This window comes from Helianthus annuus, chromosome 11 (assembly GCF_002127325.2).
Source record: "Helianthus annuus cultivar XRQ/B chromosome 11, HanXRQr2.0-SUNRISE, whole genome shotgun sequence".
Classification (NCBI taxonomy): domain Eukaryota; kingdom Viridiplantae; phylum Streptophyta; class Magnoliopsida; order Asterales; family Asteraceae; genus Helianthus; species Helianthus annuus.
Window position 1 is genome coordinate 172832675 of NC_035443.2, and position 22258 is coordinate 172854932.

Consider the following 22258-nt stretch of genomic DNA (forward strand, 5'->3'; position numbering starts at 1 on the left):
ATACTAAACTTTTCGAAGGATCATCCTTCGATTGGTCAAATCTTTCGATTGACCAAAATATCTTTCAAATTTATGATCTTTCGTAAGTTGATCTTTCGATAAGGCATTTCATCCTTCGAGGAAAATACCATCTTTCGATCAACTTGTCATCTTTCGAGTCAAGTGTCAATCCTTCGATGTCTAAATGGAATCCTTCGAGGAATTAACACTTAGAAATTTTTCAAGAAATTGAAATTTTTCTAAGTGTGAAATCCTTGTTGACTGTTTGACAATTTTCTCATTACGTGTCTTTGTTTTTCATGAACAGAAATGGCACCGAAAGGGAAGAAGGAACGGGCAAAACCAACTAAGAAAGAAAAGTCTGAAGTTGAATCTATGTCCGAGCCAAGACAAACATGGCCGCGTATCTGCAACCGGAAGACAAAGTTAGTCCGGAATACAAGGGGATAATGGGGTATCTTCATCGAGCACGAATCAACTATGCAATTACTACACAACACACCGCTTACCAGTCCCAGATCAAGGAATTCTGGAATTCTGCTGTGGTTGAGACAGTGAATAACTAGGAAGTGGTTAGAGGCTTCGTTACTGAGAAACCCGTGGTGATCACCGAGAACACCATCAGAGCGCGTTTGCAATTTGGAGATCAACCAGAAGATTCGACTTCTATTGATTTACAGTGTCAGCGTGGTTTATTGATGAGGCTACGTTACAGCGACAATGTGCTAGCAAATCAGATAAACAAAGGGTTCATGCCGTTACGATACAAGTTTTTATTGCATATTCTTATTCACTGTCTGAGCAACAAACGGTCTGGATACGATTTGTCACCTATTGAATTGACGGGATTGTTTACGGCTTTAATTCTGAACAAGCCGTTCAACATATCACGTTACATCTTTGACAATCTGAAAGAGAATGCCCGCAGGCCACTTCCATCAGCAAATCAACGGACGTCAACCAAGTTTTGGTTATATCCAAGATTCTTGCAAATGATGATAGATGATCAGATTCCAGATCTTCCCAAGGTTGAAGCAGATGTTCTACCAGTTAATCCGATGAACGAGCGTACATTGCTGATCTTCAAGTCTATGTCTAAGTATAAGGAATCCGATCCAGTCAGAAAGCTTATTGGTCACCTCGATGTTCCGACCTACGAGGCACCTCAGAACAACAAGTGGCGTCGAGATGCAAGTGATTCTGATGACGAAGAGCCCAGGTTAATCGCGTTGGCTAACACACAACTCAGGGCTAAGCACGGAATTAAAGCATCGAGCAAGAAGTCTGCTGGAAGTTCCATTGCTACAACACATGCTGAAATTGATGTGAATGTTGTAGCAGAAGAAGTTCAAGGAGTGTTCGTCGATTCTGATGTTCGTGGTAGTGCAGGTGGAGATGGTGGTACTGCAAGTCGGTCAGGCGATGATGCGACCGACAAAGGTAAAGGTAAGGTGGACGAGCCGAGGAAGTTGGTGGATGAAAGCAGTTCATCTTCTGATGATGAAGGAGGTTCTGGTAATGATGATTCGTCTTCTGAAGATGATAATCCTCCTCCACCAGGGATGCAAAAGGTTTATGATCAGCGCGGGAATTTTCGTGGCTTTGAACGTATAGAGAAACCGGTTAGAACCACAGAATCTGACAAAGACGAGGATTATATTCCTGCTGCTCCTGGTTTGATTAGAAAGAGGAAAGCAAGAAGACAGGGTACTCGTACTTCAAAGAAATTAAAGGACGGGTCAGGGTCAATGGGTGAAACTGCTGGTGATGCCCCTATACCTGATTCGATCCAGCATTCAACGCCTCCAGAGCATCAGCTACCACCTGTCAGTGATCAATTAACTACATCAGAGATGCTGGCGCTGGTCTCTTCTCCTCAGACGTCTTCTGGGACACGCACGGCGACTGTTGATCAACAGCCGCCTGCAACTCCCGTCTCAGGTACACACGTACGTCCTCCTCTTGTTATTATTGGTCCAACAGGTACTTCCGGTCCATCTGTTCAGTCTGGCTCCTCAGGACCTGAGCCTTCACGGCCGACTCTAGCAGAAACATTGTCTAGTTTGTCTGAAGCTGAGAAAATTCACTTCCTGATCGAACAAATCAGTGAATTGGGTAACTTAGTCGTTCGGAATACTAGAAAGATTGAAGAGTATCGTGTACAGCGAACTCAGGATGTGGAGGCACACAACAAGTTAGTCTCAATTGTTAGTGCACAGAATCTTAAGATAAAAGAACAAGCTCTAGAGATTGAAAGGCTAAAAGAAGCAAACAGGGCTCGTGATAGGGAAGCTGAGATAATGAAAGGGCGGAGTGATGTGTTAGAGCATGAGGCAAAAGTGTTAAAGCAGAAGCATGAAGAGCTGTCGGAGCGCTATAAAAATCGTGATGATCGCTTAATAGAAGCCTTCAAGCCTGTTCATGCAAACTTCAAGAAAATTGATCACAAAGTAGGTACGCTTTGGAATGAAAGGTGCAAAGCATTAGGCATCGTTCCCTCAAAGCGTGGCGATGACAAAGACGATGATGCAGCAAATCCTGATCAACCAGCTGCCTCAGGTTCCGGTGTAACTGCATCCGGTGCTGCAGGTGGGTCTGGTACATCTCAAGATGCTCCTACTGCTCCTCCAACAGCTACTACTGGTCCGTCTGAGCAGACTGAATCGTTGGAAGCTTCGGCAGGGCTTGAACATGTTAGTCTTGAACCGGAAGCTTTTGCCGATCTCCCTGAATCCTCAATTGTTCAACAGTATCATCCAGTCACGGGTGAACTATTAGAAGAGGGAGAACATGTTACAGAGATGTCTGATGAACGTGTATTAGCTCTGAAGGAATTGGATGAAGTTGATTTGAATATGATCGATGCTACTCCGTTAGTTCCAGACGAAACCGATTTCTCTACGATTGAAGAAATCTTCATCGGTTCGGATCCGGAACGTCCTGTTTATGTTGGTCAAGATAATGCGGAGTTTAATGCTCTTGATGATGAGTTTGTGGGAGCAAAGACAGCAGAATTTGCTAATCTTTCTTCAGATTCTCCTACAGCTCAAGAAAACCTTGAGAAGACCGTGAACGAATGGCGAGCGGATTTCCTAGCTAGGAATCCTCCTCCGCTCCCTCCGTTGGATCAAGTCAACTACATGAATCTGGAAAAGAATCCGGCTCGGGGTCGTATTATCAGCTGGATGTTCATCAAGGAGCTTCACTGCATGGTTGTGAAGCGAGAATGCGGCCTTCAGTACTTCAGGACTCTTCTCAGCATTCTTTCACTTCCTTATTATGATGTTGTTGTTTTGGCTCAGCTGAAGGTTATTAATCGAGTCGAAGACAACATGGTGGATCTGTTCGCCAAGAAGATCAGGTTGGAACGAAGAAGGGGTTGGAAGGATCCGCTATACAAGCCGCAGTTTCCTCGATACGAGCAGATCAGGTTTACGCTTGATCCAGACACAAATACTGCTCGTTATCGTTTGGTTTATGATCCTCCAAAGTTGATGAAGAAGATACCGTTGTTGAAGATGAAGACAGATTTTCTGGGTAACTTTCGTTGCTGGGTTTATGATGCAGATACTGGAGAAGCGGTGATCTTATTCCAAGACAGTCAGGAGAACTTTCGAATGATAGATCCGATGTGGATTACTAACATGTCCAGGTCGGATATTATTGTCCTTAAGGATCACGAGATCAACTACTTGGTTAGGGATCGGGAACAAGCAATGAAGTTTCAGAAGATGGCTTTGTATTGCTTCAACCTACTTGTGAATGCGGGAAGTGCATGGTCAACGCATCACTTAATGGTTGAAAGGACGTCAGAGACTTGAAGACACGAAGATCGAGACAAAGCTACAGCCAAGGGGGAGTTTGTTGGTGCACTTGTGTCTGTACTTTGTCTGTATTTTGTAATGATATAAAACGATGTCTTTTGTTAGTCTTGTTTACGTCTTTTGTTGGTTTGTATATGTGTTTTGATGTAAGTTTTACCAAGTCAACCATCCTCCTGGTTTGACTTGGCCAAACAGTTAACACATGGTTTGTAAGTTGTTTGTGTCGAAGGATGAGTCATCGAAGGATTGTTTATATCCTTCGATGAGCTCGAAGGATAACCTTCGATGGATGTAGATGGACCTCGAAGGATATACCATCCTTCGAGGTATATGTGGATCCTTCGGTAGGTGTCTGGTCGATAGATGATCCTTCGATCAGTCTTTCTGATCCTTCGACCAGACAATCTGTTATGAGTATATATAGTCTTGTAATGGGTTCACTTCACAGTTAGACAGTTAGACAGAAAGATAGAAAGTGTGTGTGTGAGTGAACTAAGTCTTGTAGAGAGCATTTTCAGTTTGGTCAAGGGCTGTAACCGTGTCCACTGAAATACAAGAGAAAACTTTGATGTCTCGTGTGTCTATCTTTCTCTTTGTAGCTTGTGTTCTCATATAAACTACCGGTTTGCACTCTAGCTTGGATTCCGCACTTGCTAGTGTGTTAAACATAACAAGGATAAGGTTTAACCTCGACCTCCGGGGGACCTACAAATTCCTTACATATTAGACTAAGAATCCTTCCCCGGGTCCTTAATCATTACCCGTATTATTACCGATACCTTACTTATTCTTATTTACTTGACCCGTTTGGTCCCACAAACTACCTTCGACTATCTATATCAATACTTATCTTAATACTTTCAATCATTTCATACCGTACATAGCTTCTCCTCATTTACAAACAAGAAAATCCTTATGTATACTAAGAAGTGAGTCGAAGTCACTTACCTTGTGCATCCGTGTTCATAACCGCTTCCTTGCCTCATCTTGACCCGTTAGCCTTCCATGCTTGGTCCATGCTAGTGTGGTTCCTATTCTTTCATGCCGTCATGCCATAATAATGTTAGTATTCATACTCATTCATATTAACATACATTTTTCCAACTCTTATCTACATTGACTTTCACTAGCACGCATACGACATGATTTGTCAACCACTTAGATCATATTAATGACATCATATTAATTTCATACATAATGTTGTATAACACATACAACTACATGATCACCTAGTCATATACACAATATACACAACCAATTTACACATACTTATGCTTTCATAACTCTACATTCGACAACCGCATTGTTCAACATTCACACAATCAAATTATCATCTTACATATGTACACGACATAATTCCAACATTATCACTTATCAATAAACTACGCATCTCACATTCGTACACATTTGCTCTTAATCACCATAAATCAAGCGCATAAGTACATGGCGAGCATCACATCATTGGAACATAAGGTACAAGTTCCTAATGCATAATTTTACCAAACCATACATTCAAATCCGAATTCTCATAATGACTCCACCTTAAGCATACTTAACTTATTATTTTGCTAACGGCCACACCATAAGCACCTTCTATACATAATTACCCATAACCTTCATACAATTTCACAATTTTGCTCTCTTAGGCATTTCATCGAACACTTGGCGGGTGTACTACTAACAAAACATTATGTACAAGCTTTTAAAGCGTGATTCCTACTAATTCTTCACATAACTTATTCACAATCAATCAAGTTCATAACAATATTTCGTCCTAACTAGGAACATATGATTGTGACATCAATTAGTCATAACAAGATCATCAACAACAACCAATTAACAAGTAGAAACCTCAAAATTTCTAGTCATTCCTTGACATGCAAGTGGGTTTTGCTTAAATCCATGTTCATATTCAAAATTCAACATATCTTGATGTCTACACAACTATGGCAACCATCATTCATACTAGATTCATCATTACATTCACGAATTATCCTAAACCCACTAAATCAAACATCACCAAATTGCAAAATTCGACTTACTTGATGTAGGAAATACTTAGGTGATCATTAGTCCATGTTCCTTCTTGAATTTGAGCTACAATTAACCCCTCAATTTGGTGATCTTCATGATTAGGGTTTATGAACCTTCAAGGAGTTCCTGGCTCCTTCTCGAACACACGTACGTGTGTGTGTATTTGTGTGTTTATTTTACATATAACTTTCTTATTAACCCACCTTTAGTCCCTTGTGTTAGCCACTAAAGCATAAATGGGTACAACTTTAGTCATTTAGTACTTCTAACCACACACACACTTAACTAGGTTAAATAACCTAGTTATTCATTTCGTGCTAAGTCATATAAGAACACATGGCAATTATAAACATTCGGGTTTTGGGATGTTACATTTTTTTAGTTGATTCTCTTGTTAAGTTTTTCTGATCCAACCGAAATCCACAAATTCAAGTCAAGGATCGTTCTAATAGATTAATGAGAATAAACCCTCGTTTCTTCATCTCCATCTTCATCTTCAAGAACAATGATCAACAGATGATGTTGGGAATTAAACGCATGTACGTGACAATGATCTACACAAACTCTTCTACATCTTTTAACCAATTATCCATCACTTAAGACCTTGAAAGATTTGTTGAAATCGAAGAAAAGAGTAACTAGCAGAAGACGTGTAGGGCAACAAACAGTGTATGTGCTTGTGCTGTAGAAACCGGTGATGAATTTGTGTATCTAAATCAGGTTCCCTGCCTTAGATCGGTAATTCCTTGTGATACATGAACGTTGTATTCTTGTCTTTCAGAAGAGTTGGTATTGAACCAATTCAAGTCAAGGATCGTTCTAATAGATTAATGAGAATAAACCCTAGTGTCTTCATCTACATCTTCATCTTCAAGAACAATGATGAACATGTGACAACCCTCACTAAACCAGGTATCCGTACGACTTGATTAATAACTAATTACTGCTTAATTACTGTGCTTACTTGAACTTATGGATAAATTGCTACTTGAATATTGATACTTGTACATATCTGCATCATACTTTAATTACTGTCACTACATTAATTACACACTGAACTCTAGTGACAAACATGATGCACAAAAGCACAGTAGCACTATGAACGGATAACCTATTGAACATGCTGATAAAGCCAGCATCAGGCAGATATTGCCTCTAAGGCCTGTATGAGCCAGAAATATTTCACTACACCCATAGTGAGTGTAGGGATACAAGGGTTGTAGAACTGCGTCTCTAGGGATAAGTTACAATGACTGGATGTGCCTAAAACGTACACTAAGCACAAAACTCAGCACTTTAATAAACAATTCAGCTTCTAGCTAACTAATAAAGTGCCAAAACATGAGAAAAATATTACTAGACACTTTCCAAAGTGTCAGGAATAAGTTGTGTCACTAAAAATGGTATTAACGACACTTTAAAGCTTTGTTAAGCGCTTTAACGAATTACTATCCAACCGAACAACCGGACTATACCCAGAACATGAAAATATTACCATTAACATTATTTGACTTTTTCTGAGCCAGTTAGGGTTCCTGAATACCCTAACACCCGCCATAAAGCGCAACACACAACTAACCGAGTTAATCCCTAAACTTAACTAAGTTAACCTAACTATTAACTAACTATTGGTTAGAAATGAACTAGAACCCCCCCCCCCTGGCCGATTTCGGTCACATTGTGACCATACCATGTACCATTTTTCATTATTTTATTACCTTGTGTCCCATATCCAAGCAACATGAGAACCTTTGGACCATAATCTCATCTTTGCCTATAAGTAACTAGAGTTGCACATATGATCTTACACATTTCACAACACCACTCAAAACTCTCTCTCTTGCCCTCTATAAGCTTCGGCCGAACCTCCCCATATCCATCCATCATATTTTCGGTTTTGATCATCACATTTCAAGTTCATACAAACATTAAGGATCCCGTATAAGGAGGCTTGGTGCATTCGGGAGACGAAGGACCTCACTCTCTTGTTTTTATCCACCCTTTTCGCGTCTAGATTCTTCCCTAGCCTCGAGCTAGTGGTATGTTACTTAAATCACCTTCTCGAACTATTTTGAAGTGGTTAAAACGATTTGTAATGGTTAAAACTCGTAATCCTACAAGTTGATGCATTAAAGTCTACTAAAAACACTAATATTGATGGTTAAAAGCTTATAAGTTGTGTAAAACTTGTAGTATTTGTTTTGTGTGGCTATTTGGACCCGATCTATGTTGTGGTAGCTCGGATCATCATTTAACCCGGGTTGGTCATGATCATGGATCATGACATAAGGTTGTTTTGGTAGTAACAAGGGTTAAAGGATGAAACTCTACCACACACGAATCATGAACTTGTGTAAAAGTGATTTTTATTACAAAATAGTGTTTAAAACTAGTAGATCTACGGATCTACAAGTGGTATTTTCAAAGGACCGAGTGTCAAGGAAATTATGTTTTCTAAAGACGGATCTTAAGTTAACTAGAATGATTTTTAGAAAACACAAGTGTGTAAACACTTGTGTAGCACAAAGTTTCGACAAAATAACAATCTTTGTAAGATTTGCAAGAAGATGTAAAGACGGGATTTCTTTAAAAGCAAGGTTTTTACGAGATCGGATTGCTTTGTATAAAGATCCGCTAAAAGTAATGGGATTTACTTCATAATCTTAGAAAACTACAAGTTCATGTGATTTATGCGATTTACATATTTATTAACTAGTTTGTTGTGTTGGACGTTGTTTTGATTGAATAAGAAAATTGTTGAATTGATTTGTAAAAGAAAATGATACGCTTGAAAGCGTGGCCACCTCCAGTTACAGAGGAAACTCTGGCGAAATTTTTCTAAAAACATAACACTTAGAATTATTTTCACTACAAGTGTTAGAAATACTTTTCGACATGTTTTCAAAATATAAGTTTCGCCACGACTTTATTTACAAATATCGAAGGTGGGATTTTCACAAAATTAAACGTGATAAATATATATTTGGTAAATATATTTTTCACAACGTCACTTGTCAACTATTTTGTGAAGTGTATAAATATTATTTTTAGGGTAAAAATAATATTATCGAACGTTGACGAATCCAAAATAATACGAACGCTTTCACGATAAATATATAAGTTACACCGGTAATTATTATTACCACTCGATCGTTAAAACGTAACTTACGCATTTTACGGAAATATTTATGAACGCGTATTTTTGTTAAAGTATTATTTTGGGAAAATTATGTGAAATAAAAATATAATATTTTTGAGAAAAATAATTATATTTTGGAGTTAGGAATAAATATATATTAAGTGAGACTTAATAATATATTTCAAAGATATACGAACGCACATGTATTAAATCCCCCATCCTTGGGAAGGAAAATAACTACCAAGTATATACAGAAAGTAAACACGAAATAGTTGTCTAACTATTTCCCAAAGAATTAAACCATAAAGCTAAAGCACGGCCGTCCGTCTAATAGAGTTAGTACATGTAGGTCGTCGCACAGCTGCTTGATTTGGAGGTATACTTGGTAGAGACGCACCACTGTGAGTTCATGTCCCCCTTTTCTCTTAACTGTTTTCAGTTTTCTAAACTGCGGGGGTGGAATACATGTTACTATGATTACAAGTACTTTTTACATGGTATGGATAGCGTAAGGAGGGTTATTGCCTAGATCATGTGAATGGGTAGGCTATTATCGTAAGACCATTAATCCTTGTATAAGGACCGAGAGGCATGAGTGATAGATCTATCGGGTGTTGCGAGCCCCACGCATGAGCCAGCGTGTGGCTGCATGTGGTGACTATGTCGTTCCGCCGGAAGGACCGGTATGAAATACGCGTTACAGGTTTGAGTGCTTCCTAGGCCATTTCACTTATTAATGTATTAGCTACACATTAATTGATCTCTTTTTCCTTATTGCTACATACCAGGAATTTTCATACATACAGACATTTTACAAAGGTTTTACTTACTCACTACACATGAACTCGCTCAACAATTTTTGTTGATTTTTCCAACTTACATGTATTTCAGGGAGCTAAGGATTCTGGCACGGTATGCTATGTTTTCCGCTGCATAAGAGTATCGAGGTCATCCAAGTTTAGGGGATGTGACTCTTACCTGGACGAGACACAGTCCTTAAACTGCGTTTATTAAATGTTGGTGTTGTGACTTTCAAACAATGTTTTATGTTATCAGGTTGTAGTGTCCGTTGCATGAGTCAACGCCTTAAGACAATATGGTGTTACTTATGTTTTAAAACGTAAATCAATGGATGATCGTGCATCGTTTTATTTTCATATAGCTTGTTATGATTAAGCTATGGTATTAAGAAGTCACACCAAATTAACCGCGCTTCCGCAAAGCCAGGGTGTGACAGCTTGGTATCAGAGCTCTGATTATAGCGAACTAGGATTCCTTCTCGAGTCTAGACTATGATCACTAGGGCTCTCACGAAAACATTTTTACTGCATACCACTTAAGTCCAGATCCAAAACGTTTTTACAAACAAATGTTGAGCACATTTTATTTATTTATTTTTAGGCTCAGTCTTGGAGGCTGAGGCTCGGTCTTGGAGACCGAGGCTCGATCTAAGAGATCGAGGTAGATGGCTAGTGAGACTAGGAAGAGTAGGCTCAGTCTTGGAGGCTGAGGCTCGGTCTTGGAGGCCGAGGCTCGATCTAAGAGATCGAGGTAGATGATAGAGCAGTCTTAGAGGCTGGGAGAATTTGGCTAGTGGGACTAGGAGTATCAGTCTAGGAGACTGGAAGGCTAGTGGGACTAGGAGAATTATTTGATTGCTTATTGACTAACATGTTTATATGATTATATGATTGATTATTATACGTATATGTGTTGGTGTTACAAACGTCATGCTTTCATCATGTACTAGAAAGATGGACAATACGAATCCCATGGCCATAGGATCAGACGACATAGTTTCATTGGAGCACGAGGTGTACATTTCCGATACTACCGGCACAGACAATGACGACTTTCAGCCCTTTTGCGCTGCCTGAAGTCATAGTAGAGCCTACTGATGGCCATCTTGTTGGGAATTTGCCACTCGCGGTGATCCCTGCTCCTGTGCCCCTTGCCGCTCATCCTGTTGTTGATATGCCCCCCCCCCCCCGACGTGGCCTCTGACAACGATAACGATCTACTAGAGGAGGACCCATTCGAGGGCGAGGCCCTATTGCTGCTGGTACTAGCCTACTGCTTGCGGACGCTCCTGCAGGGGAAACTCATGCCCATTCCCCTGTCCCAGACTCATTTGAGTTTTGGACATCCGCATTTTCGCATATACAGGGAGTGCAACACCATTCACACAACGCCGACCCTGATACGGCATCATCGGCTGCACCGGTTCCCGCACACAGCTTTGAGTTTGATCACAGTATTGAGGGTGATCCTGTTCTTCCATCTGGTTTTGATCCGGACCATGACCTTGAGTTCATACACTTAGACCAGCCCTTGGAGGATCCTGTAACCCCCTGTGATGGTTGATCCAACTGATTTTGAGATGGAGTTTGTTGATCCGGAGCCAGCCGTGGCCCCTGAGCCAGGCATTGCTCCTAACACCGCATTGGAGCATGACCCTGTTCATGCCGATGCACCTGTTGTTGCTCCTTGATTGATCATCTGCTTGGACGAGAGAAAATTTGGGGTAACTGTGCAAGACAATTTATTATTACGGGGGCCCACGTAATAACGACTTGTAGTGCACAGAAATCCTGGTGGACTCTGTGGGTCAAGCTAATGAAAACCAATGTGGCAGGAAATAACTCGAACACGAATGACCAAGGCGATGAATCCTCGAGTTCATTCTATTTCAAGCAATAAGCCAAATTGGCAAGCCTATGTGAAGGCTCAGAAATTTATTTCCCCACCCATACATTGAGTATATTTACGTGTAAAATTAGGTGAGTACATGATGGCTTATGGTGCTATGTACCTCATAGACAATTGGAAAGTTGTCTAACCCACTTCATGCTATTTCGGCAGAAGAGAATGCCACCCAGGCGTGACACAAACACCAGTATGTTGCCAAGGATAGAAGCCGAGCTGCGAAAACGCAACTCACAGGCAATTGCATGACATGAAGCACTCCGCTCTAAGCACAGCGATGGCACTACTGGAAATAACCCCCCCCCCCAACTGACCGCACCGCTTGCTACATTCTTCTCTACAACGCTCGATAAGCCGATTTGATGGTCCCCATAAACGCACTATGCTAACTATAAACCCTTACCATTCCTCGCATTATGAAAAACACACACAGGATAAGTTGCTCCTATAACATCAACTGCAGTTGAGGATATGAGTCGCGGAACGTTGAAGCTTGAGCTGACACCACAAAGGGCAACTTCAAATACAAAACATTACATAACCGAAGACATGAGTTAAGTGTCTACATCACAAGACAGCATATTGTCTGAAGACTTTAAGTAAAACACCACGTCCTCCACCAGCATGCTTTGATCCGCCGCATACATCAAGACTCCTTTGTGCTCTTGACCTTTGTTCTTTCACCATTCCCGGGATTCTGATGTTCATGTCTAAACTAACAAGCGATAGAGCAAATAAATACTTCAACGTATATTCAAGCTCGAGGAGGGACTCACGCACGTTAACAGTATACTTTTCTTTCCTCCCCCACCTCAGTCACCAGTATAGTTGCTTTCTGGATTAAGCGGATTGCATTACTCTTGGGAAAAGATACTAATGATAAGCGGGGATTTCAGAGACTTTTGAGGATCACTTCTGACCACGTAATTGTGATGCACCGATATACTTGTTGGACAAGGGTAGGGTGACCCCATGTCCCTTCTGATGTGATGCATTTTGGTAAGACACAGTGATTGTGGCCGGAGGATAATGAAAGCCCGATCATCTTTAAACATGCGACAATACTTATGACTAATGACTGACGAAAAATATCGTCGCTATGCTCTCACTAAGCACGTTGATGATTTACATATCTGTGCTATAACTATAATACCACATGTTTACTTGCTACGTTCCTATTTGCAAGTTGTGCTATAACCGTGATGATATGTGATTAATTGTTAAACAACTGCGTATTTACGTAAATGTAATATACCTCTGAGGTCTTATTCGTTAAAAAGAGACTTATGTGCTCGTGTCCTTACTAAGACCCGACCTAACCGACTTCCTTCTAGGAAGATGTCGACTCGAGGGAACACCGATACCAACAACCCTTTGCCGACGACAGAGGCAGAATTTCAAGAATGCCTCTTACAGTTCATCGCACAGTACGAGGCCTTTCGCCCCGGAAACAAACCACCCAACGGCTGCACCTACAAGCAGTTCTTAGGCTGCCAGCCCCTACATTTCGACGGCACTGGAGGTGCCGTAGCCTTCGTGTGCTGGGTTGAGAAGACAGACACTGTTTTGCGTGCGAGCAAATGCGCCCCAGAGGATCAGGTCACGTACATTTCCGGGCTGTTCCGAGATGGGGCTCTGTCATGGTGGAAACTACAGGTTCAGACAATGGGCGAGGCTGTTGCGTATGCTTTATCATGGGACGAGCTAAAAGAGCTAATGTATAAAAAGTATTGTTCGAGAACAGAAAGCCAGAAGGTGGAGACTGAGTTCTGGAACTTGAAGATGGAAGGTCCAAAAATAGTTGAGTATGTGGAGAAGTTCCAAGTTCTGTCGCGTATTGTTCCTTACATGGTAGATCCGGAGTTTAAGAGGATTGAGCGTTTCATTTGGGGATTGGCACCCCAAAACATGAGCATGGTGACGACATCAAAGCCTGCAACGATCACTGAGGCCATCAATCTAAGTGTAGCCTTGACTGAAGAGGCAATCAGGATGAACAAATTTTCAACCTCTGAGGAGAAGAAGGAGACTCATGTAGAGTCATCTGGGGACAACAAGATAAAGTTGGCGAATTTCAAACAGGGTACCCAGTCGAGTAGCAACAACAAGGCCAAAAAGAGAAAAGAGTACATGGGTAAGCTACCTAAATGCGACAGGTGCCGACGTCATCATACCGGGCGATGTAAAAATGGGAAGTGTGACAACTGTGGCAAAGTGGGACACAACAGGGAAACGTGTTGGCGTGAGACGAAGCGTGGAAAGAAAGGAAAAGGAAAAGATAAGGGATGTTACAACTGCGGGATATGAGGCACTATAGGAAAGATTGCCCAAAGGAGATTAGACAAAATTATGGGAAAGATGTCTAACACCGGGCTAAGGAAGCACGCCATGAATCCAAGCATGGATATCGGTACGTCCCATATTACTCAACGCTATGCATCCGTTTTATTTGATACTGGTGCCGATTATAGCTTCGTATCATTAGAGTTTAAGAATATGCTTGGGTTAGCCGCTAGTAAGTTAGATATTCCGTACTCAATTGAATTGGCTAATGGAAAGATAGTAGAAGCCAACAAAGTTATCAGAGGTTGTGTGATCGAATTGGGAGAGCATGAGTTTGCTCTGGATCTACTACCAGTCCAGTTGGAAAGCTTCGACGTGGTGGTAGGAATGGATTGGTTATCAGGCAACAAGGCTGAGATAGTTTGTCACGAAAAGGTAGTTCGTATCCCAACTGATGATGGTGAGACCATTGTGGTTCACGAAGAGAAGCGTGATACGCCGTTAAGAATTATCAGTTGCTTGAAAGCGCGAAAGTGTCTGCAGAAGGGATGCGCTGCCTTTTTGGCACACAATGTAGACAAGAAAGCTGAAGAACCGAAGATCGAAGACATCCCTGTCGTGAGGGAATACCCGGAAGTCTTCCCAGAAGACTTGCCCGGACTACCGCCTCTGAGGCAAGTAGAGTTCTGCATTTACTTAGTTCCAGGCGTCGCGCCTGTGGCTAAGGCACCCTATAGACTTGCTCCGTCTGAGATGCAGGAACTGTCGACACAACTTCAAGAGTTGTTAGACAAGGGATTTATCCAACCAAGCTTCTCGCCTTGGGGAGCTCCAGTTTTGTTTGGCAAGAAGAAGGACGGTAGTCTTCGAATGTGTATCGACTACCGGGAGTTGAATAAGCTGACGATCAAGAATAGATACCCTCTGCCAAGGATTGATGATCTGTTTGACCAACTGCAAGGTTCGAGCTTTTATTCAAAGATCGATCTTCGATCTGGATACCATCAGTTAAGGATACAAGAGGAGAGTATCCCAAAGACAGCCTTCAGAACTCGTTATGGGCACTACGAGTTCCTAGTTATGCCGTTTGGGTTGACAAACGCACCTGCAGTCTTTATGGATTTGATGAATAGAGTTTGCAAGCCGTATTTGGACAAGTTCGTGATAGTGTTCATCGATGATATCTTGATCTATTCAAAGACGAAGGCTGAACATGAACAGCATCTTAGAGCTATTCTGGAGTTGCTAAAGAAGGAACAGTTGTATGCCAAGTTCTCTAAGTGCGAGTTTTGGCTACGAGAAGTGCAATTCCTTGGGCACGTGGTAAATGGAGATGGAATCCACGTGGATCCAACCAAGATCGAAGCGATCAAGAATTGGGAAACGCCAAAGACGCCAACTGAGATTCGGCAATTCTTGGGTTTGGCTGGCTATTATCGAAGGTTTATTGAGGATTTTTCAAAAATCGCTCAACCATTGACGCTCCTCACGCAGAAAGATAAGAAGTTTGATTGGGGAATCAAACAGGAAGAAGCGTTCCTGAGATTGAAGGATAAGCTCTGCAACGCGCCAATCTTAGCACTACCGGAAGGTACAGATGATTTTGTGGTATACTGTGACGCCTCACGTCAAGGATTGGGTTGCGTGTTGATGCAACGCCAAAAGGTTATTGCTTACGCGCCACGCCAGCTGAAAGTGCATGAAAAGAACTATACCACACATGATTTGGAACTAGGCGCAGGGGTCTTTGCTTTAAAGATCTGGAGACACTACCTTTATGGTACAAAGTGTACAATTTTTACAGACCACAAGAGCCTACAGCACACATTAAACCAGAAGGAGTTGAATATGAGACAAAGACGATGGGTTGAGTTGTTGAATGACTACGACTGCGAGATTAAGTATCACCCAGGGAAGGCGAATGTGGTCACCGACGCCCTAAGTCGAAAGGAGAGGATCAAGCCCATAAGGGTTAGGGCTTTAGAAATGATAATTCAGACCGATCTTTCCTTGCGCATTCGTGCCGCGCAGAAAGAAGCTCTCAATGAAGAGAACCTTGAAGAAAAATATCTCTGTGGGATGGAGAAGCTCTTGGTACCAAACAAGGAAGGAACGTTATGTTTTGAGAAAAGGATTTGGGTTCCTTTGTTTGGAGGTTTAAGGAAGGTTATTTTCAATGAAGCTCAAAAATCGTGGTACTCTATCCACCCTGGAGCGGATAAGATGTACCAGGACCTTAAGGATTATTACTGGTGGCCTAGGATGAAAGGCGATGTGGCTGTTTATGTGAGCAAGTGTTTAACATGCGCTAAAGTGAAAGCGGAATACAGAAGCCCTCGGGACTTCTGCAACAACCGGAAATTCCCCAGTGGAAGTGGGAACAAATCTCCATGGATTTTATTACGAAGTTGCCAAGAACGCCAAGAGGCCATGACACTATTTGGGTAATAGCGGACCAATTAACGAAATCTGCACACTTCTTACCTATCAGAGAGAAGGATAATACGAGCAAGTTGGCCGAAATTTACATGAGAGAAATTGTTACACGCCATGGAGTACCTCCTTCGATCATCTCTGATAGAGACGGAAGGTTCGTAGCGAGGATTTGGCAGTCCTTCCAAGAAGCTTTTGGCTCGCAATTGAATATGAGCACCGCGTTTCACCCGCAGACCGACGGGCAAAGCAAACGGACGATACAGACTTTGGAAGACATGCTGAGAGCGTGTGTTATGGATTTGGGCGGTAGCTGGGATAAGCATTTGCCTTTGGTCGAATTTTCATACAACAACAGCTACCACACCAGTATTGGTGCCGCGCCATTCGAAGCTTTATATGGCCGCAAGTGCAGATCACCGCTTTGTTGCTCTGACGCAGGTGACAGACAGTTGGTTGGTTGGTCCTGATGTGGTCCAGGAAACCACAGATAAGATTGCACAGATCCGAGATCGCATCAGTGCGGCTCGTGACCATCAGAAAGCCTACGCGGATCGAAAAAGGAAGCCTCTGGAGTTTGAGGTAGGAGATATGGTTTTGTTGAAGGTATCACCCTGGAAGGGTGTGGCACGCTTCGGGAAGCGTGGGAAGTTGAATCCACGGTATATTGGCCCGTTCAGAATTCTGGAAAGAATTGGGTCTGTAGCATACAAGTTGGATCTACCTGCCGAACTGAAAGGTGTTCACGATACGTACCACGTATCAAATTTAAGGAAGAGTCCAACTCAAGATACCGTTGTCATTCATACCAACGAAGTTCATGTTGACGACACGCTCCACTTCGTTGAAGAACCTGTTGAGGTTACGGATTGGAAAGTGAACAAGACCCGCCGGAGCAGTGTCAAGCTCGTCAAGGTTCGTTGGAATGCCAGACATGGTCCTGAATACACCTGGGAACGTGAGGACCGGATGAAAGAGAAATACCCCCACTTATTTCCCAAGAACCCTGCGACTAGAAGCAGAACTTAAAATTTCGGGACGAAATTTTTCTAACGGGGGGAGAATGTGACAACCCTCACTAAACCAGGTATCCGTACGACTTGATTAATAACTAATTACTGCTTAATTACTGTGCTTACTTGAACTTATGGATAAATTACTACTTGAATATTGATACTTGTACATATCTGCATCATACTTTAATTACTGTCACTACATTAATTACACACTGAACTCTAGTGACAAACATGATGCACAAAAGCACAGTAGCACTATGAACGGATAACCTATTGAACATGCTGATAAAGCCAGCATCAGGCAGATATTGCCTCTAAGGCCTGTATGAGCCAGAAATATTTCACTACACCCATAGTGAGTGTAGGGATACAAGGGTTGTAGAACTGCGTCTCTAGGGATAAGTTACAATGACTGGATGTGCCTAAAACGTACACTAAGCACAAAACTCAGCACTTTAATAAACAATTCAGCTTCTAGCTAACTAATAAAGTGCCAAAACATGAGAAAAATATTACTAGACACTTTCCAAAGTGTCAGGAATAAGTTGTGTCACTAAAAATGGTATTAACGACACTTTAAAGCTTTGTTAAGCGCTTTAACGAATTACTATCCAACCGAACAACCGGACTATACCCAGAACATGAAAATATTACCATTAACACTATTTGACTTTTTCTGAGCCAGTTAGGGTTCCTGAATACCCTAACACCCGCCATAAAGCGCAACACACAACTAACCGAGTTAATCCCTAAACTTAACTAAGTTAACCTAACTATTAACTAACTATTGGTTAGAAATGAACTAGAACCCCCCCCCTGGCCGATTTCGGTCACATTGTGACCATACCATGTACCATTTTTCATTATTTTATTACCTTGTGTCCCATATCCAAGCAACATGAGAACCTTTGGACCATAATCTCATCTTTGCCTATAAGTAACTAGAGTTGCACATATGATCTTACACATTTCACAACACCACTCAAAACTCTCTCTCTCTTGCCCTCTATAAGCTTCGGCCGAACCTCCCCATATCCATCCATCATATTTTCGGTTTTGATCATCACATTTCAAGTTCATACAAACATTAAGGATCCCGTATAAGGAGGCTTGGTGCATTCGGGAGACGAAGGACCTCACTCTCTTGTTTTTATCCACCCTTTTCGCGTCTAGATTCTTCCCTAGCCTCGAGCTAGTGGTATGTTACTTAAATCACCTTCTCGAACTATTTTGAAGTGGTTAAAACGATTTGTAATGGTTAAAACTCGTAATCCTACAAGTTGATGCATTAAAGTCTACTAAAAACACTAATATTGATGGTTAAAAGCTTATAAGTTGTGTAAAACTTGTAGTATTTGTTTTGTGTGGCTATTTGGACCCGATCTATGTTGTGGTAGCTCGGATCATCATTTAACCCGGGTTGGTCATGATCATGGATCATGACATAAGGTTGTTTTGGTAGTAACAAGGGTTAAAGGATGAAACTCTACCACACACGAATCATGAACTTGTGTAAAAGTGATTTTTATTACAAAATAGTGTTTAAAACTAGTAGATCTACGGATCTACAAGTGGTATTTTCAAAGGACCGAGTGTCAAGGAAATTATGTTTTCTAAAGACGGATCTTAAGTTAACTAGAATGATTTTTAGAAAACACAAGTGTGTAAACACTTGTGTAGCACAAAGTTTCGACAAAATAACAATCTTTGTAAGATTTGCAAGAAGATGTAAAGACGGGATTTCTTTAAAAGCAAGGTTTTTACGAGATCGGATTGCTTTGTATAAAGATCCGCTAAAAGTAATGGGATTTACTTCATAATCTTAGAAAACTACAAGTTCATGTGATTTATACGATTTACATATTTATTAACTAGTTTGTTGTGTTGGACGTTGTTTTGATTGAATAAGAAAATTGTTGAATTGATTTGTAAAAGAAAATGATACGCTTGAAAGCATGGCCACCTCCAGTTACAGAGGAAACTCTGGCGAAATTTTTCTAAAAACATAACACTTAGAATTATTTTCACTACAAGTGTTAGAAATACTTTTCGACATGTTTTCAAAATATAAGTTTCGCCACGACTTTATTTACAAATATCGGAGGTGGGATTTTCACAAAATTAAACGTGATAAATATATATTTGGTAAATATATTTTTCACAACGTCACTTGTCAACTATTTTGTGAAGTGTATAAATATTATTTTTAGGGTAAAAATAATATTATCGAACGTTAACGAATCCAAAATAATACGAACGCTTTCACGATAAATATATAAGTTACACCGGTAATTATTATTACCACTCGATCGTTAAAACGTAACTTACGCATTTTACGGAAATATTTATGAACGCGTATTTTTGTTAAAGTATTATTTTGGGAAAATTATGTGAAATAAAAATATAATATTTTTGAGAAAAATAATTATATTTTGGAGTTAGGAATAAATATATATTAAGTGAGACTTAATAATATATTTCAAAGATATACGAACGCACATGTATTAAATCCCCCATCCTTGGGAAGGAAAATAACTACCAAGTATATACAGAAAGTAAACACGAAATAGTTGTCTAACTATTTCCCAAAGAATTAAACCATAAAGCTAAAGCACGGCCGTCCGTCTAATAGAGTTAGTACATGTAGGTCGTCGCACAGCTGCTTGATTTGGAGGTATACTTGGTAGAGACGCACCACTGTGAGTTCATGTCCCCCTTTTCTCTTAACTGTTTTCAGTTTTCTAAACTGCGGGGGTGGAATACATGTTACTATGATTACAAGTACTTTTTACATGGTATGGATAGCGTAAGGAGGGTTATTGCCTAGATCATGTGAATGGGTAGGCTATTATCGTAAGACCATTAATCCTTGTATAAGGACCGAGAGGCATGAGTGATAGATCTATCGGGTGTTGCGAGCCCCACGCATGAGCCAGCGTGTGGCTGCATGTGGTGACTATGTCGTTCCGCCGGAAGGACCGGTATGAAATACGCGTTACAGGTTTGAGTGCTTCCTAGGCCATTTCACTTATTAATGTATTAGCTACACATTAATTGATCTCTTTTTCCTTATTGCTACATACCAGGAATTTTCATACATACAGACATTTTACAAAGGTTTTACTTACTCACTACACATGAACTCGCTCAACAATTTTTGTTGATTTTTCCAACTTACATGTATTTCAGGGAGCTAAGGATTCTGGCACGGTATGCTATGTTTTCCGCTGCATAAGAGTATCGAGGTCATCCAAGTTTAGGGGATGTGACTCTTACCTGGACGAGACACAGTCCTTAAACTGCGTTTATTTCATGTTGGTGTTGTGACTTTCAAACAACGTTTTATGTTATCAGGTTGTAGTGTCTGTTGCATGAGTCAACGCCTTAAGACAATGTGGTGTTACTTATGTTTTAAAACGTAAATCAATGGATGATCTTGCATGGTTTTATTTTCATATAGCTTGTTATGATTAAGCTATGGTATTAAGAAGTCACACCAAATTAACCACGCTTCCGCAAAGCCAGGGTGTGACAGAACAGATGATGTTGGGAATTAAACGCATGTACGTGACAAAACAATGATCGTTCTAATAGATTAAAGAGAATAAAGCAAGGACAGATAATACTTCATTTGTCGAGAAACCATATTGTCAAGAAACTAACATCTTTTACTCATAAACCCTTGAATCCCAACGCTTCTCTAAAAGAGTCTGTATTAGAAACCATCCTATGCCTTTTACCAACCGAAGAGGCAGCAATGACAGATAATACTTCATTTGTCGAGAAACCATATTGTCAAGAAACTAACATCTTTTAATACTTCATTTGTAACCGTAAGGATGATGCAAATTTGTACGTAAAGATCTCTACACAAACTCTTCTACATCTTTTAACCAATTGTCCATCACTTAAGACCTTGAAAGATTTGTTGAAATCGAAGAAAAGAGTAAGTAGCAGAAGACGTGTAGGGTTCTTCCAACAAACTGTGTATGTGCTTGTGCTGTAGAAACCGGTGAAGAATTTGTGTATCTAAATCAGGTTCTCTGCCTTAGATCGGTCATTACTTGTGATACATGAACGTTGTATTCTTATCTTTCAGAAGAGTTTGAAACAAACCAACAAAATCCTTATACTCTTTTAGCAGAACCCGACACGTCTTCTATGATGATTCGGAACATTCACAAACCACAATGGACTCAGACTAATACTACTCACCCTCCCCTGAGGAAAAGTTTTCCCGACGACTCAAGACAAAGCAGTTGGTTTGGGTTCATATCAGCGTTGTTTATCACCCTGTGTAAGCATTGGAAGCCCGACCACTAGCAGAATCATTGCATTACATCCCCGTTGAAAACAAGTGATTAAAACGCTTCTCCTTACAACTCTCATCAAATGCCTCACCCTTCCTTTTTATTACAGTCACACGACACGTTTTTTTGTTTTTCAATCTTTGTTACTTGTTAAAGTTTTATTTTTTTCTGCTTTTAGAAAGATTTGACCACCTAACGACTGTAAAATGTCTCGTGTGATTGACACCTTAAATCCATTAAATACTTTGGGTAAAATCTATTTTTCTTTTCATACGGGCCGTATACAGTTATACGGCCCGTATACATTGTTCGTATCCATTGTATACGACCAGCCAAATTCTTTACACATGGTGTATACGGGCCGTATACAGTTATACGGCCCGTATGGAATGAAAAAAACTGACAAAGTTTGAAGGCACAGACTTTGCTAGTTTTATTTTATTATATACTGGCCGTATAACTGTATACGGCCCGTATACACCATGTGTAAATAAGGATTTGCCATGTGTTAAT